Consider the following 18,353-nt stretch of genomic DNA (forward strand, 5'->3'; position numbering starts at 1 on the left):
CTCGTTTACTCTCCTCTTCGTCTTGTGCATATGGGTGGGAAGTAATCGCAGACGGTGACGAGAGGGAGAGGAGCTGCTGAGAATGTCTCTGGAAATGAGATGAAAAGGGCATGTTCTCTTTGCTTTCTCATCCCTCAGGTGAATAAGATTTACTGTGGCATGAAGTTTGTTTCTCAGGGAGGAATGGTGAGCTCTGAATTCATGACACTATTATTAGGAATGAGGAAATTAAAGAAGAGGGTCTGAGTGACAAGAATACCGCTATGATTAAAGAAACGTTCTTGCTATTAAGCAAATCAAGATGGAAGGTTCAGTGTTATTGCCCAACTATCAAATATTTGATAATGAAGTTGGAGTGATTTATAATAGTGATAGATCTGGAAAGAACCTCTAATGATCCGTCAACAAATGAGTTTTCTTGTATTAAAGTGATCTGTGCCTATTAACATTAAATGACTCCCATGCTTTCCATTATAACATTATTGTTTTTTTAATTTGCATTATTAACCATTATATTTTTCTGTGTATAAACTATGTAAATTTCTCTTTGGAGGTGCTGATATTAATGGCCTATCCTTGTGTAAGGTTGCAGGGAGAATTGTGTTATCCATAGAGCAGTTTTGAAATTAGTTAACCCTCTCTTGTCTTCCTCTATATGACCTCATGATGGCGCATCTTGTCTTAATACTTTAACTCCTACGCGCCCTTACCCCTCACACATACCACACCTGTCTTTAATCCTGGGCCACTTGTTAAACCTAAACAGTTTGTATTCTGAAAACATAAATGTTAACCGAAGGAAAAAACAGGAATTATTTTTTTCTGTATGTCAGAGTATATACAAAAAAAAAAAAAAAAGAGAAGAAAATGGGATTTTAGATAAAATTTCTGCTTCACAGGATTTATATATATACATATATAAGACAGATGTAAACATATTATATGTCTTAGTTAATATTTACTGAATGATGTGTACATTCTCATTTGTTTTAAAAAAATTTTCTCCCTTAATTTGGAGAGTGAAAAGGCTAACTATATAACATCTTTATTTTAAGATAAAGGAATTTATAGTAAGGAATTTGGAAAATAGAAGGAAGCTGGTAATCCCACTAGTCTGAGGGAAATACTGCAAAATAGTTTCATCTATCTTTCCCGTCTTTTTTTTGCATGCATGTATGTATACATGCATAGGTATGTTCTGGGGCATCTATGCACTCTCTTTTAATTCCAAAGGAAAGCCGAGATACATTGAACATGTAAACTTTGTAATTAAAAAATGTTTTTCAATTTAGTTTTATATTATTATTATTTTCCCTAATCGTTTGCAAAAAGGGAAGTATCTATGCACCACTGTACTAATAGTAAATCTGATTTTAAACCTCTGTTAGTTAGTTCAGACCTTCACCAGCTCTCACCCAGACTGTTGTAATCACTTCGTCACATCTTGTCTTTCTCCCTGGTCGGTGGCCCTCTACAATCTGTCCTTTATACGACTGCTAGCATGATCTTTCTAAAACACAGATTTCAGTGGTGTCCCTCCCCTTAAGGTAAGTCTGGGATACTTGGCATGACACACAAGGCCAGTTGTTACTGAGTGTTGTTTTCATCTCCAGTGCTTCTCTTAGGATCCCTCTCTAAACCTGATACTCCCTGAAAACAAAATCCGATTTTAGTCATCCTTGTTTTTGTACCTGTTCTTTTCTTTATCTGGCGGTCTTCATTCTTCCTTTAAAACTTAGTTCATGTGTCAGATTTTCTGTGAAGTCTTTGTTGACGTCCTACCCAGGGATAGTGTTTATTCATCTCCTCTGTTGCTATGCACATGGTGTATATTTCTCATACTGTAATTGCTTACTTGTCTTTCTCCAGCCCTCTCTTATGGCAGCCACATGCCCAGTATCTAGTGCAGTACTGATACTTACATCATGTTTACTGAATTGAATTCTTTACGGGTAACTAGATTCATTGAGTTCTGATATCACCTAAGATGTTATTGGCCTCAAACATTTAATCCCAGCCATCACAAACTTAACACAACCAAGTTTTTTTTTTTTTTAAATCATACATGTAAGAATAAAGATTTTCATTTTATATTTTCAATTATTTGCAACAATTTTTATTAAAACCTTCCTATGCTTCATGTACCTTGCTATATATTCACAAGTGCTACTGTGACTGAGTGAAAAAAACATCAAGAGTCTTTGCTAGATGGAGACTACTGTTATTTTAATCGTAACAATTGTTGGGTTTGGTTCTTTTTTTCATGGCAATATCTTCTCCAAGGCTCGTCTGCTGCCTTGGGTTCAGGTGCTGCTTCTTAGCTCAAGTCTGTTCTCTCAGAAGAAAAGGGGACTTGACAACTGGAAATTATCCTCAAGAGTCATCTCTGCCAAAGTGGTCTGTGAGAGTGATTTGTGAAAATGTTTTTTTTTCCCCTCACTCAGGATGCATCTGAAATGGAGCCCTTTTCACCACTGAAATATGAGTGCAGTTTTTTTGTGTTTGTTAAAATAATAAGCTATCATTCATTAAAAGGAAACACTCTCTTTAGTTGTGGCAGTTGTCTTGTGGCCCTGGGCAGTAAGCACAAATTAAGATTTTGTTTGTCCTGATGGACCTAGTGACTTACACAGTCGCAGAAGTGCAATAAAACCCGGATTTCTTGACTCCCAGTTTATTTCTGTCTGTAACAAATACAGAAGTCAAATAAGATGATTTGTGCAGTTTTTCTACCTTGAAATTCAAGTGGTTTCAACTGACCTACTCCTCGTCTTACCCACCTTTCACTATTTACAGATACCTCTTACATTGTTCTGCCTGTATGCCATTTCTCTCATGCAATGGTCATAGATATCTTTAGAATAAATTCAACCTGATATTATTCCAACAAAACTTAAACAAAAAAGATTTTATGTGATGCCTCATCCAGATTTTTCTCAAGAGTAAAAAGCTACATTCTTAGAGAAAAATCTCTTTTCCTGTTATTTTTCACGTAGAAGCCTTGCCACTGGAGAATTCTAAGGTTGCTGGGGAGGAGATTTGAAAGGTGACATGTGGAGAATAGCTCTACCAGGCTGTGCGGTAGAGCACAGTGACCCTTGAATCATGTGAGCAAGTGAGCAGAAATTAAAGAAATTCTATCGAAGAAAAACCAAGATTACCTGATTTAGCAACACTTACTTATCTCGACTGTGTGTTTATGAAGAGTTCTTGCCATTTCCTCATTCTGCTGTGTGTATCCATCAAGACCGCAGTTGCTTTTGTTTTTCAGATGGATCAAAAAGTATACAAACTTTTGAATGAAAGATATAGAGATTTCCACTTACCGATTAATAGCTATATGACCTTGGCCAAATCAACAAACTGTCAGTTTTCTGAACTATAAAATGAGAACATTTTCACTGACTCGATTTGTGAATATTAAATGAAAAGATTATAGAAGTTAACATTTGTAAATATTAAAATAATATAAAATTAAACAAAATCTTTGTAAACATTAAATGATAGTACTGCCCACAGTGTCTGACACGCTGTGATTTACAACAAATACTTAGGTTTCTTTCTTTTCTGAAAATTTGATCTTTCCTTGACGTGTTTGGTTTCTCATATTCTAAACTACATTTGGAAAAGTTCACAAATGGCTTTATTACATTAGATCAACTGGACAGAGCAATAAAAGAACTAATCTCCTTCAGAAGATGAAGTTTTGAAAATAAGTAGTGGCAAAGCAATCCAACCTCTTTCTATTTGATTCATTTTTTAAAAATTAGGTGAATGACAAACAATATCTGCTATCTAAAAAAGTCTTCCACTCTGAGGAAATTTCATTTTTGCACAGTAGCAAAAAAATACATGTTAAAAATTAAATTGGCTGGCAGGGACAAGCTGAACAATAAACATTGCAGAGGGATATGTAACAGAGGAAAAGGAATTGTTGGAGAAGGCGAGAGGGGCCCTGGGATAGAGTCTCTCTTTCATCAGTTACTGAGTTTGGGAAAGTCAGTTAACCTTAGGGAGTCCCCAGTGTGACAGGAGGCTATGACACCTTTCTATGTGGAGGAAGAGAGCTGGTGCAGGTAAAATCTTGATGTCCCTTTTAGTTCTGATTCTTACATGCTGGGAGTCAGAGAAAATGGAGTGTTTTCCTATGAGCATTCATTTTACATAATGTTATAAATATATTTAGTGCAAATAGGCCTGTGCCTTTGAGTTTGGAGAGTATCACATAGAATCTGTTTCTCCATGTGCAGTTTCTCTTAAAGGCTGAATGGATCCAATTTCTTTTTTTCCCCAAAGTTGTGACCCGTGGGGCATCAGAATCTCAGTTCTGTAGTTTCTGCTTCCTTTAGGGGCCTATTAACTTTTATTAGTTTTTTTTTTTTTTAATCAGGGTTTTAAGGTCAATTCAATAGGATGAAAAGAGGAAAATTAAGAAAGAAACATCAGTCTGAACACAAAAAAGTCAACAGAAATGAAGCTTTGTTTTGAAAAGTTGGCTCAGTAGAGGAGGGTAATCCTCATACGGTGATCGTTATAGGCCAAGCTTCACATATACACACCTGTAGACCTCCTACTTAACTAAACCTAGATTACAGTCTAGGTTAAACAAAACGTGATCTATGCCTAAATGATCCTTAAAGTCTTTTCCAATTCTGAAGTCTAATGGTTGTAATTACACACAATAGGGTGTAGCCTTTGGGGAGATAAACTTTCTCAAGAATGTCATGTCATTCCATCTGAACTGTCAAGTGATTTCAAAGCTGTCTTGGTGCCATACCATTGATACCACAGAGGTCCTGCCTTAAGATGAAGGATGTGAAAATATCCAAGCAGATGCAGAGAGGCCATCTGTCCTGAGGCTCTAGAGGACATTCCTATACTGGGTGGAGAATTGTACTCAGTGGGCTTGAGGAGCGTTTGCAACTCCTCACATGCTCATATTCTTTCATTTTAAATAAATGAGCTTTTAGACCAAATGGAGCCCTGCATTTTCCTCGAAAACTAGAGTAGACTTCATTGAGGTAAGGGACTGATGAACTATTCTTTTAATATATTGGCCTGAACTGCACTCTATGCAGATACACACTTGGCAGATACCTCTGATATTTTATTTCTCTTTCTTTATGGGATTGCTTTGAACTCTGTCAGGAGTCAGGTTAGAATGTCACTGCCTTATCCTGCTTCAGTGGTATGTAGGCGGGCTTAAATACAGTCACCATCCTCAAATAGCTAGTTCTAGTAAATTAAATGCCCTCTACTACTGAGGAAATATATGGGTTGTAGATGCTGAAATAAACTGGCTTGAAAATATTTATTACACAAAAGAGATGGTAACGGAAGGAAGCACGTATCCTTGCTCTCCCAACAATTTCTCACTTGTAAATGACATCCCTGAAGGGATGTCCAGATTCCTGGTGCGGGCATGTAGAGTAGACAGCTGAGTCACAGCTGCTAAAATGAGACCGTGCCTCCTTCCCCTTTGCCAAGAGAAGAAATGAAGAAAGAGGTGAAAGAGAACTCTTGCCAATAGTTTACTTAAAGTTCACTGGCTTGAGAAGTCTGTGAGGGTCTTAGGCCAAGAGGAAGCCATTGCTTGACTACATGGGAGCGTTTGGAGCGTGAAATCTGCTTTACCTAAGGGAACTCTTATAATTGGTCATAGTTTGTGCAAAAATGTATCTTATTTCTCCAGAGATCTTTCCTGTGTTTGTAGGAATGCTTGTGGTATCTGGCATATGGGTTGCGGGCTGCTTGTTTAGTCTGCGTTTTGATTCAATAATACCTGGTTTGCTTGTTGGCTTTCTCCTCGAGTTGATGCTACGTTTCTTTTTGAAATACATCTTCTCATCCATTTAAAGAAAGTTCCAAAATGCCAACTTTGCTTGGATTTGGATCCTGGATTGGTGTCTTAGTAGCAGGGACCTTTAAGAAGTCACTGAAGCTCAGGTAAATTAAGCTTACTGTGGCTTCTTCATCTATAAAATGGAAGTAATGATAGTACCCATCTTATTTGTGAGGATTAAGTAGATGACTTCCCATGAAGTGTTTGGAACAGTACTTCACCCATGTAGCCACTTGGCCATTGTTAGCTGATACCAGTACTCTTATTGCTGCAGTGTTCACCCTACTGTAGTGGTGTCTGTTTCTTTTACTACTTCTGACATATTTATACTTCTATTGCTACTCTTCCTTTGTGTCTAAAGAATGTCCCTTAGCGTTGGAAGTAGCGTTGGAGATAAATGGAGAAGGAGATGAATCCACCAAAAAAGTGAACACTCCAGCTAATAGAAGAGCACCAAGAAATTAACGTCTGTTCAATATCACCATTATAAATATTGTTTTAGAAATTCCTGTGGATTTAAACAATTATACACACACAAAGAAAAACAAACTTTGTGTTGTATAGACATTATGAATTTATACTTAGAAGTCCTGGTAGCATGAATTGTAACATTATTAGATTTAGGGCATTGGCTAAATGGCTGGGTACCGTAAATTTTAAAAAAAGTGTGGTGGCTTTCCTAAATTTTAGCAATAAGCAGTAAGAAAATATAATGTGGGAAACCCTAGAAAGAAATATGCAGTAAAATGTTTTTACTGATTATCTCTGATTGGTGGGAATATATGTCATTTATTTTTAATTAAAAAAACTCCTGTTTTTTATTTAGTGCTTACTATGTGCTGTGAAGTGTGTTCAATGTATTTTGCATGTAGAAAGTAACTATTAGCTTTACACATTGTATTCTGACCAAATATTTTCATTAATCCCCTCTGAGATCCATAAAGCCTTTCTGAGTTTTGTTTGTGAATTCTACTGCATCTAAAGATTGTATATGCAAAACTGTATACCAAAACTTTCCTGTTACTCTTGTCTTCTTGAAGCTGTCAGTATGTGGAGAATAGTTTTGATCACAGGATTGAAATGAAGCTATTCTCAATTTAGGCGTGGGAACTTGAAAACTCTCATTTCTTGGTGTGAAAATACATGTTTATATGTTCTGATGTATAATGTATACAATCATGTTGACTGGTTTAAGTCTGACTTTTCTCCATGGTAACATTGAATTTTGGGGGGAAAGAAGATATGGCTGACATGCTGGGTCCTTAGAGAGATTTACTTGGTATCTTAAATGTTTAAGAAGAGGAGTGTGTTCATTTGGTTTTCTTGGGAGGCTGTGGTTGTTATTGTGATTATAAATTTAAGTCTGGGAAGAAAGTTTTACCACTGAAGTCTCAGCCAAGTTACTGATTGGGCAGGAAGTCACCTCTACTGCCTTCAATTACTTACTCTGCAGTTCCCTTCCCCTGCGACTTCTACACCAGTGTTTTATAGTACTATAAAATTTTATTCCTTGACTCACACAATTCTCACTTCACCTTTGGAGGTGTAATTAATGCCATCGAGTCAGATTCAATAGTCTTTCACTCATTGAGCTTTTGTGGACTTTAAAGAAGTCACAGATAACCCAGTTTGAGATTGCATTTTGTAGACATTGCTGCAGCCTGGGGCAAGGCCAGATGACAAGTCACTAGCTTTTAATGACTTTTTACTATTTTGGTAGAAATAATTTTTCTTGAGAACACGATCATGTTATTGCCAATATCTCCACAGCAAAAAGTAAGTCTTTTGGTCTGTTTTACAAGATGCTTCAAATACATGAAACACAAATCCTAATATGAAACGTAGCCAATTCCTTTTTTGGTTTACTGAGGGAAGAAGTGGGAGTGGACTGCAGAATCCTATAAATGGATAATTCTCATCTTGTGGGGAGATATTTGCTTATAGACCTGATCATAGCAAGGGGAAGGTTTCCAACCTCACACATTTCCTTTTAGATTTGGCAGTCCATAATAGGTTGGAGGTTAAGACCTTGTTTAGCAAGAATCTGAATACCTCCTACTTATCTAACAACCTTCTGTGTATATACAGGCAGCTCTTAAAGAGATGCAACTTGATACAATTCATGGTATCATGAGTGGTTGGCCATTTATTAATTATGACTTTGCCACTTAGACTGAGTAGGACACAGACTCCACTAGCACATTCATCTAGGCCTCACCTCAGTGGTTTCTGCCCTCAACTATCCTTGGAACCATCAAGCCCTTAGTCTTTAGCAAGCTACCCCACTCTGACACCTCCCAAGTGTCTCCTGTTTCTTCCCCAAGAGATGCTTTCATTCCTATGAATCTCTGTCACCTACTTTCTGTAACCCAACAGCTCTTCTTTCTGTTATTACCCACTCTGTAGAGCATTTCCCGAAAGAATCTCAGTCAAATACAACTACTTGGAATATCAGCTGATTACTTACGCTAAACCATGGTTTTCCTGCCTTAGTTCCTGCAGCTCTGTTTCCTCCATGCGTCATCTGATCTAAGTAAAATCTATGTTGACATCCAACTTGTAGACTAAAATTAGACACAAAATGGAGAGATAAGAGGAGGTATTAAGAAGATACTTGAAGTTGAAAGGTATTTTCCTTTTGCCCCTAATAAGGTTAACATATGATTTCACTAGTTGAATTGTATTCCACTCACTGAAAATGTTGTTTCTGGGAATAGATTTTATTTTATTACTATGATATTATTAGAAAAAATTGGAGTTAAATAGTAAGTAATAGCCAGATAGTCATAATCATGGTTCAGACATTTTGTATGGAAATATGTCTATGAATGCATTCTCTGACAAAGTTATTAACCATTCCTTTGCAGGTGAGGTAGCATCAGAAATGCTTTTGACATGGTTAGCTCTCTGTTATGGCTTATTCTATTTGCATTCTGGTTCTACCTTCACATGAAGCCTGAACTTACTGAAAGATAAGTGAAAAGGAACTAAGTAATGTTATTAGATGTCAGGAGAATACAAGGAAGTTATACTCAAAGCCATTCTTTTAGATAATTTTATTTTGGGCTGATTTACAATACTATGGCTGTAATCAGTCTTATCTTGAGTGGTTTATCATAAACTGCTATTTCCCTTAAGTAGTTTTTCTTTGTTTTCCTAATTTGGTTAAATACCCTGTTGAAAGAACTGGTGGCTGGGGAGGGATGCTTCTCCCTCATTGATCTTCTATGACACTTCTTTTCTTTTGTGCACTTGTTTCAACAATTCTTTACCTCTATCTTTGGATCTTTTTATTGTCTCAACATTTGCCAAATAATTGCTAGATTCTATATTGCCTGTTAAAATATGCTTTGACTTTATCTTCACAAATTGATAATGTTGAACATTTATGTTTCTCGTGAATTATTACAGTACCTTACTAGTGTTCATTAGTCCAGACTTTGTGATTTTATATGTGAAAAATTTGCTGTAAGTGCCCTTCAAGATTGAAGGTAGTCCTTGTCTTTGGATGTTATTGAAAAGACCCATACAAAATTTATTTTAATTTTATTTTTTTGTCTTTTTGGAAGTTGGTTGCCCTACTTTGTGTCTGTAGGACTCAGGACTGCACATATGTGAACATTTGTGCTGGACAGATTTCTAGAAGTGTGGTTGCTAGATTAAAAGGCAAGTGATTAAAAAGTTTGATAAATAAAACCAGTTCCCCCAATCCCAAAATGTCATTTGCCCTCCTATTGTTACCCTCTTATTGTGACCATGTGTTGTCAACACTGTATATTATTAATGCTTTGCAGTTTTGCAAATGATATGGACAAAAAAATGCTCACTTTTGTTGGCATTTGCTTATACTTGAATAGTGAGGATGGCAAATTTTCTTAAATTTACTGAGACATTAATTAGGGGCAATTTGTTTTTACTAATTATTTGCCAAGATGGCCTTGTCAGCTTCTTGTTGTAACAATGTCTTTTATTTTGTCTATTTTTAGAGCTTTAACAATTTCAAAATATATACCATGGCTTGAGGTGAGAAGTGAAGCAGGAAAGCTGTCCTACTGCACAGCAAATACCAGACTTCAAATGCTATCTTCATACTGTTACTGCTTTTAATCTATTATTCAAATCTTATGTGCCAGCTTCTCACCCCCTCATATTTGAAAATAAAAACTTTCCAGGTTATGTTTCATCCTGAAGAAATGTGTTTGTCTTTCATCTGTAAACTGTACAGTTCAATAGATTTACAGTCAGTCATTATTTTTTAGAGCAAGAAGTGGAGGGAAAATTAAAGTATGTTAAATAAATGGGATATAATGCTTCAGCCAATCGTCTAAATTTGATGAGATGAGGATATTTCAAGTCTGTAGATATTTTTATACCTATTATTCTTGGGAACCACGAGCCCCTGATAATGCATGGAGTTTGCAACAGAAGAAAGTTAACTTTATTAAATTATTCTTCTAGGCCCAGACCCCTTTTCTGCACTGATGCATTTTTTTATATTTTTGAATTTCATATGAAATTCTAATATAGGCAGAATCAACATCTTTAAAATATTTTTATTATGTAAGAATGGTTAAATCGTGGCAGTTTACATTTTAGGAATTCTACTAGGGAGTGGAGTCAGTGGTGGCATGAATTTCTGACATGTAACTGAATTTTTTATCATACAGCTGCTTTAACTTTTTTATAAAGGCCCAGGAATGATGGGATATTGTTGTAAGCTCATCTTCTCTTTTCTAATCCTTCAAATTTTGGTCATATTACTTTAAAAATTTCATGCAACTATTAAACAATAATAAGGATCTCACCTAGATGTTTTCCTAACTAAATTCCTAACTTAATGATGCCTTAAATGTGCATAGCATGTAGCTTTGCTAGTTATAGGATATTGTGGACAGATTTTTAAAATTAATTGGAACAGCATTCCTATATAGTAGGTCGAAGTAGGATGGGAAAGTGAAGCCAAATTCTTTTTTTCTGTTGGTATAGAAATGAGAAAATGAGGATACAGGCAGTCCTGAATCTTGGTGAGGTCCTGTGTAAAACCCTATTCACCATTCTCCCAATTAAGACTCTCTCTCCATTAGGTTAGAGTGGCTGTGGACTTACATATCACCTAAATATCTAGGTAAAGCATAATTTTTACTGGTTGAGAGATCTTTATTTTACATGGTGATTCCACTGCCTGGTAACCACATGCATTCTCCTGAGAAAGGAAATTTGAGAAGAGAAAAGTTATTGTTAATACAGACTTCAACACTGACTTGGTCAGAGGTTGATGTCGTCAGAGGCTAGTAGCAGTCTCACCAAAACTTTGGTTAAAGCCCAGACTACTTCCTTTATAAGAAAGGAGGCAGAGATCCCTGACAACATGGTCTCTAACATCACTCAATATTAGTGTAATGGTTTGCTTGTGTTTGGGTGAGTGGATTGTTTGCTATGGACCTCTGGTAAAAGGCCAAACTGGCTGTTTAAATGATGCTTAGAGTGAAAGAACTGGTTGATACATCTGAAATCAGTAGTTAATATAGTGATTGAAATGGTAATAACCTTTTTTTTTTTTTTAATAAAGAAAATGGCAGAAAGAGCCCTAAGTCTTAACTCTTAAGAATATGTTTTAAGAACTCTGGAAAACCCAAACTTTGGCCTCTATACCTTCACATTACACGAAGTCTAGAAACATTTCAAAAGGAAAGGACCTTCATATTAATGAAAAAGATAGAAAGATAATTTTTCTTTTATTCTCAAGATGTATATTAATTATCTAAATTAGTTGATTATCATTTCCTTGAAGGGTATTTCAAAGTCTTACAAAACTAAATTGTTGACCTTCTTAAAATGTAGCTGATAATATTTAAGATTCCTTTGCCAATCTGATATAAAACTTTAAATTCAAAGCCTCAAGGCAGATCTTTGCCCTTCCTGTAAGAGGTTGGGTTATGGAATTCTGTTTTACATGGCTTCAGCAGTTTGCAGAACTCCCTTCATAAATGAAAAATGATCTATCACCCATCATGCTTGAGCTGAGTCGGGAGCAACTGCTGAAGTAAGCCAGAATGTGTCTGATATGGGTGAAGTGGAGCCCCCCAGGAATCCCTCCATGAGAAACAAAACAAAACAAAAGAAGTGTTTAAATGTAAGCTTGGGTGGTTTCCAATTTTACCGAGATGTAAATATGGCTTCAGTTGTGAATTTTATTTTTCAGTACATTTATTCCCTATTACTTTGTTCAGTGGGTTTCTCTGGATTGTGTATCTAACACTAAACCAAAAAAAAAAAAAGTGAGATTTTACTGGAATAGATAAAAGGATAAAAAATAAGAAAAGAAACTTGAGTAAATACACTCATGATCTTTGCAAAAACACCTGGTTTCTTATCATAGAACTCATGTAAGAGCGATGGCAAAGATTGCCATAACAAAATTGTTTTTGATTTATGTTAGTATTTTTATTTTAATGTTTTTAAAGATAGAAAAGCCACTTGTTTATACATATTTTGGAGGAAGATGAGGTGAAAGTGAAGGTTGCCAAGCAAGAGCGATAGGACGGTGCTATCTATGATCATACGCGTTCTGAGCCCTAAGTCACCCTATTCAAATAAAATTCTTTGCTGAAATTACTAGTTAATCATTCAGGCTTTTACAGTTCTGTCCAAAAAAGAACCTTTCCTTTGCTGGCCTGACGCCTAAGAGACTTTGACAATTGATGTGTTTCAAAGTTTACTAATGTTTTATCCACAAAGGATGCGACACCATCACACCATCACCTGAGTGGGATGGGTAATGCTGTCTTTGTTGAGTAATAGCTTGAGGTTATGCTGGTTGGAGGGAGCTGTCCCGGATGATTCTGAAAATGTCTAAACACACCTCATTTTGAGGAGCCATTTAGTGTTATGGTCAACAGTTAAAGAACCTCTAGTGCCTGGATTCAGATCCTGACTCTGATACTTTCTTGCTCTGTAACTCTGAGCCATTTTTATTTTTTCTACTGTGAAGTCCTTTCATTAATGTATCCCTTTTACATTTTAATAAAGCTTTCTTCATCTGTGAAATCATTTCTATGGCTGTTTGGCATGTAATCAACCATTAGCTCCAAAATGAGGGATGAAGTCACATATGTACTGTCAGGACTGCCCAGGTCTCAGAGGCTTATTTTTGGATTTCAACTTGTGCCTGAGACCTGAAAATTAGGTTTAGAGACTTGGGTTGCTCACACCTGTCTTCTGGGTCCCCTCCCAAATGGATATGTGCTTGTGTGTATTTGAGGCAGTGGATTGCTGTCCTGTTTTCTTTTCTCATCTCTACTTCCCTCATTCACACAACTACTCTTAATTTTATTTTACTTATAGAAGGAGCACCCATAGTAGAAGATGATAAACAAACACCTAAGTGAATTAATGTATTTGTGTTCACATATACTATGTATATAAATAATTGCATGCATATATGCATGTATATGCTGGGTCACAATGTAAAATATATTTCCCTTTATGGTCCTAAAAACTTGAAGCCCAGACTAGAGGACCTTGAAAATGTCTTCAGTTTTCTCATATTCTCACTTCCTGATTTAGACCTCCGTCCAACCAATCTGATTTAGTTTTGGGCATATTACTGTCATTCAGATCCCATTTTCAGTTACGTTTCCTGGCTCCACCCTACTGCTACATGTCTTGATATATGGGAAAGAAAGTCAAGGCATATGGAGGTAATGGAGAAATCAAAGACTCTTGGTTGCAAGCTTTTAACCAGACTGTGTACTTCTTGTAATTCTCAAGAATACTTAAGATCAGAGTGATCTAATGGGTTGGTGAACCCACAGGCCAAATCCAGCCTGCCACCTGTTTTGGTAAATAAAAGTTTTGAGCACAGCCGCGCCCATTTGTTAGATATTCTCTGTGGCTGCTTTTTTGCTACCATGACAACAGTTATGTAGTTGCAACAGAGATGGTAGGGCCTGCAAAACCTAAAGTATTTATTAGTTGGCTTTTTATAGGTTAAGTTTGCTGACCCCTGATCTAAAGGAAGGTATTTTCTTACTGAAAGCATAACTGATAAGTGTTAAGGGAAAACTGGTTATTGTAATGTGGTAATACTGTCTTTATGGGAACTCTCTCTAGTCTTTCTGGATAAACTACATGAAGACCATAAGTTTCTTTCTTAGACTTCTGCTGTTAAATATGTGCTTAGGTTTGCATCTATAGAGCATATATACAGAATACACTTTTAAGACTGGAGCATGAAAAAATAAGGGTAGTGTTAAAAAAAAAAAACCTGTGGAGTGTTAGAGGCTTTACATGCATTATCATTAATCCTCATACAAACTGTATTGTGGCTGTTATTATCTAGATTTTATTGGGAAGGAGATTGACTCACAAAGAAACAAAATAGTAAAGCTGTGTATGTACTTTGCCATCTCTCCATGCTTCATCTGGAAATGCTATCTCTTTCTTCCACCACTTAGGTGGCATTCTGGGCCAGTTCCTTAAAATTCCTTAAGGCTTATTAATTGAAGTTGAGGAGATTTTAATATTGCTTCTCTGCAAAGATGGAGGGGAGTGAATTTGGACTTATTTTTCCATTCTGGTTAATTTAGTCTTATTAAAGGAAGATTATTCAGTCAGTTGGAGTATAGCATTTGCTTCAAATCATAGACAATTTGAATAAAGGTCTTACTGGCTAAATAATCTTGGATTATATATATTAAACATAAATTCTTGGCTAGAGATGGAACTCTAGGGATGAACAATTAGATAATTTATGGGTGTGTTTGAAATGAGCTCTTCTCTCATCATTAAGAGTCATTTATATCTATCAATAAATGATGGGTTTGGATTTCCATAAATATCTTTCGAGTTCCTTTTCCTTTATGAAGGAGCTAGGCTAAAATAATATTTTCTTCTACTAATTAACTACTAGCAGGGCAAAAAAATTTTTTTTTGCTGGATCTGAAGTTATCATCTTTTAAAGAACTCTTACTCATAAATTTTCTCATTTTTCTTCAATAGATCTTCTTTGGTATAGAACCAGAGTGATACATTATGACCAGTGACTCATACTCTTGTCCTCAAAGGCATTTGTCCTTTGTGTCTACTTGGATTTTGTTTTTTTTTCCCTGTTTGAATTTCAGTACTTAAATTGAAAACAAGCATTGCTTATCCTTAGACTGGAGGTAAGCTATCTAAATGTGGATTATGATACATCAATTTTTATTTTGTATCTTCAATATTCCCAGTTGAAAGGAAAAAAAAAAACTATTAAGATATCCCAGTAGATTTCAGAGGAAATATGACCTTTATTAAAAAGCATCAATTTTTACACTTTTTCCAATAATCTTTTTCTGGAAATAGACTATATTGATTCATTATAAATGGAATTACATTTAAGATATTCAGTAATAAGTTATTTTTCTCTTCTTTTGATTTTTTTTTTTTTTTGGGTGAAATGTGTTTATTGGCTTCTTTGCAATGAGTTTTGGGGCTTACACCAGTAAACTTATGTTATAGTTCTGATTAGCATAGATAAAGACGATCTATTCAAAGTTAGCTTAATTCAGTATTGCATGTGTCCTAATGTGATGTATATTAATCTTTCTTTGTGTTCTTAATGGAAGAAAGATAATTTCAAAGTTGATCACCTTTGTGAGCAAATTTGTGTGTCACAGTTTAATTCACAATTGGGAAAGATTAATTTATCCATTTTTGAGGGTCATAAGACAACAGTGTTAAGAATATTACATTTTTCAATACATTTTGCTTAGGAGTTTCCTCTTACTTTTCAAAAGGATGTATATTCCAATCAATTTAGAAAAATCAAGACGAAAATGGTCTGTATCTTTAGCTAAACAAAGCTTGCTCTTTACAATTTGTAAAGAACCTTAAAAGATATTTCTGTATGTTTCTTGCTATTTTACTCAGTCAGAGAATTAAGACTGCATAGGTGGGGAGAACGTGGAAGATCCTTGGATAGTATCTTTTCAAAGACTGTCCTCCATAAAATGTTCAGAGTTGTCCAGGGCTCTACTGACTTTTTTTTTCCTTCAGTTCAACTTTGTCCTAAATTAACCCAACCCTGGGTTTTATTGAAAAGTTTGACGTCAGAAAGGATTTAAGTTTAGTATTGATTCTTTTATGGTTCTACAGAAAGGATCTCTATTACCACGTTCTCGCATAGAGCTACCACCATCTGTTTTAAATAAACACTCAGGAATCTAACTGCTAGGTGTTTAGGCAATATGATTCTGGGGCTAGGAATACTTTTAGTTTTTGTACCTGATGTTTCTTAGTACCAGTCCTTTCAGTGAGCTGCTTAGAAATGGAAAGAAATTCAGGCAAGTCCGAGTTAGCTTGATTTTAATTTTCAGGTGAACAGCTTGCAGAGCCCTATAGATGGGTTGCGGCAGAGGAGGCAGACCTTTGCAGCGATAGATCTGTCCCTTAGCTGATTGATTGGCAGAGAGGAATTAGCGATTTGTGAAATGGCTCTTCAGAAGTAATTTTCCTCCAAGGGTCGAGGAACTTGCCGTCGCCATTTCCTCTGAAATGATTTTCCCGCTACTGCACGTAGTCTTATCACCAGTAGCAAATACAAAAACTGAAAATGTAAAGTGTTTCCTTGTTCATTTTTCATCCCCTCTGCCTAAGTAAATTTCTTGAACATCATTTCAGTATTGCCTCCTTTAGTCTAGCTCAGTGAAACTTTAAACTCACGAGTTATGTTTTTATTTATGAATTAGAACCTTGCTAAGATAATTTCTCTTTCAAATAGATTATAAAGATGTCTTGAACAGAGAAACATGTGTATAGAAGACTATGTATTAAAGAAGATATTGTTTTTAGGGCTTTCTAGTGAGCCTTAAGTGGTAAGCTGGAATTAGGTAAAATGGAATTAGCCCAAGTTGTATTACATGCTGTCTGTTGAACGGTTGAGCCAAATTGCTTACATTTTTCCCCATTCCTCTTTAAACTCTACATAGCTGCTAGAATTGTTATTTTTGTGTTTGCTTTTATTATTATTATTATTATTTTTATTATTATTATTAATGTAGCTTAAATGGTGTCATACTCCTGTATAAAATCCTTTAATGGCTTCATACAATTTTAGAATAAAATCTAAATGTTACACGGTATCTAAAAATCTTTCAAACTTAGTTTTTTTTTGTTCTCTACATACTTTTAATGCTCATTACACAGAATTGTTTGAGATTATTTGAGATTCTCTAACATCTCATGTTTCTTTAGATCTGTATGCCTTTGCTTTTGCTTTTTCTCTGATTTCAATTCTATTTCCATTCTAGCCTGCCATATCCTTGCTCGTCTTTACAGGCCTATCTCCATGAAGCTACCTAACCAACTCAGGTGTAGGTAGCGAATTCATTTGTCGTTTGCGTTCTTTGTGACTTTGGTCATACTGGTATTACCCCTTGTAACACACTATATTATATACACTCCCTTACTCATGTCTGCTTATACCATCCATCAGGCCAGGAGTAAGTAGTACTTTTTGTATTTCTTACTCACTAATCCAACACTGTATTAGATCTTAACCTTGGAATACAAAATTCTTTACAAAAAGATTCATAAACACCTCTTACCAAAGATTTATTCATATGCTATATATGTGGTAGATAGATACATTGTACCTCTTAGATTAGAACTGATTGGTAATTATAAAATAAAAAAGTCATCTTTTACAGTTTTTCTTACCACTCAAGTCAGATGGACCAGGAACTTTTCCTAAGACCCCTGACTGATACGGCAATGATGTGCAACAAATAACAGGGGTTGACCCACTTATTTTGTAGAGCTCCACCTAGTTGTTATTGCTAATAAGAATCCTGGAGGCTAAAATTAACAATGGCTATGAGGACAGCTATTAAGGCCATTTGTCTTCCAAATGAGCCATTGTAGGTTCCACTGGTAGTTTAAATTTATATACGGAGGTCACTCACACTATTATGAAGGTCAGTAGAGGCCCTGAAGGTATGTGTTGCAGAGCATTAAGTCATTTTAGGGTTGTGATGGCAAATTACATTTTGAGAAAAATGTTCCCCTTGCTATGCAAAGACTTATTTCCTAGCAACCTCTTTTCATTGATTAATTTTAAATTAAAAAGCACATCATTTTTCATGAGAACATTTATATAAAAGCTATTTTAGACATATTTAAAAGGCAGTATTAAACTTTCAAGCTGATGAGGTTTGGTTATTTTAAAGAACTGATGTGGTCGTAGCGTGATTCAAGTTCACCCGTATACATATTCTGCTTTTGAAAAAGGTTGTTTGGACATTTTTGATACTGCCTTCCTCACCTGTGATACTGACTTGTCTCTGTCGTTGGTGAGGAATATAACTTTTATTCAAATTCAGATTGACAAACTTTTGATGAGGAAAACGAATTCTTTGTTTACAGAGAAGAATTTATAGGCCTGAAGTTTACCACCCCCTAGCCTGTTGTGTGGTCAAAGAATTCACTGAGTTTCTTCAAAAAGATCCCCATGGAAACTAAGCAAATAAGCTAC

The 18,353-nt window shown here is 35.6% G+C and overlaps 1 protein-coding gene across 6 annotated transcripts in view; it reads left to right on the forward strand.

The window, feature by feature from the left end:
- PTPRK (protein tyrosine phosphatase receptor type K) overlaps positions 1–18,353 on the forward strand; it is a 510,378-nt gene that overhangs the window by 98,287 nt on the left and 393,738 nt on the right. The window lies entirely within an intron of this gene.

The sequence above is a fragment of the Camelus dromedarius genome, chromosome 6, assembly GCF_036321535.1.
Source record: "Camelus dromedarius isolate mCamDro1 chromosome 6, mCamDro1.pat, whole genome shotgun sequence".
In the NCBI taxonomy this organism is placed as follows: Eukaryota; Metazoa; Chordata; class Mammalia; order Artiodactyla; family Camelidae; genus Camelus; species Camelus dromedarius.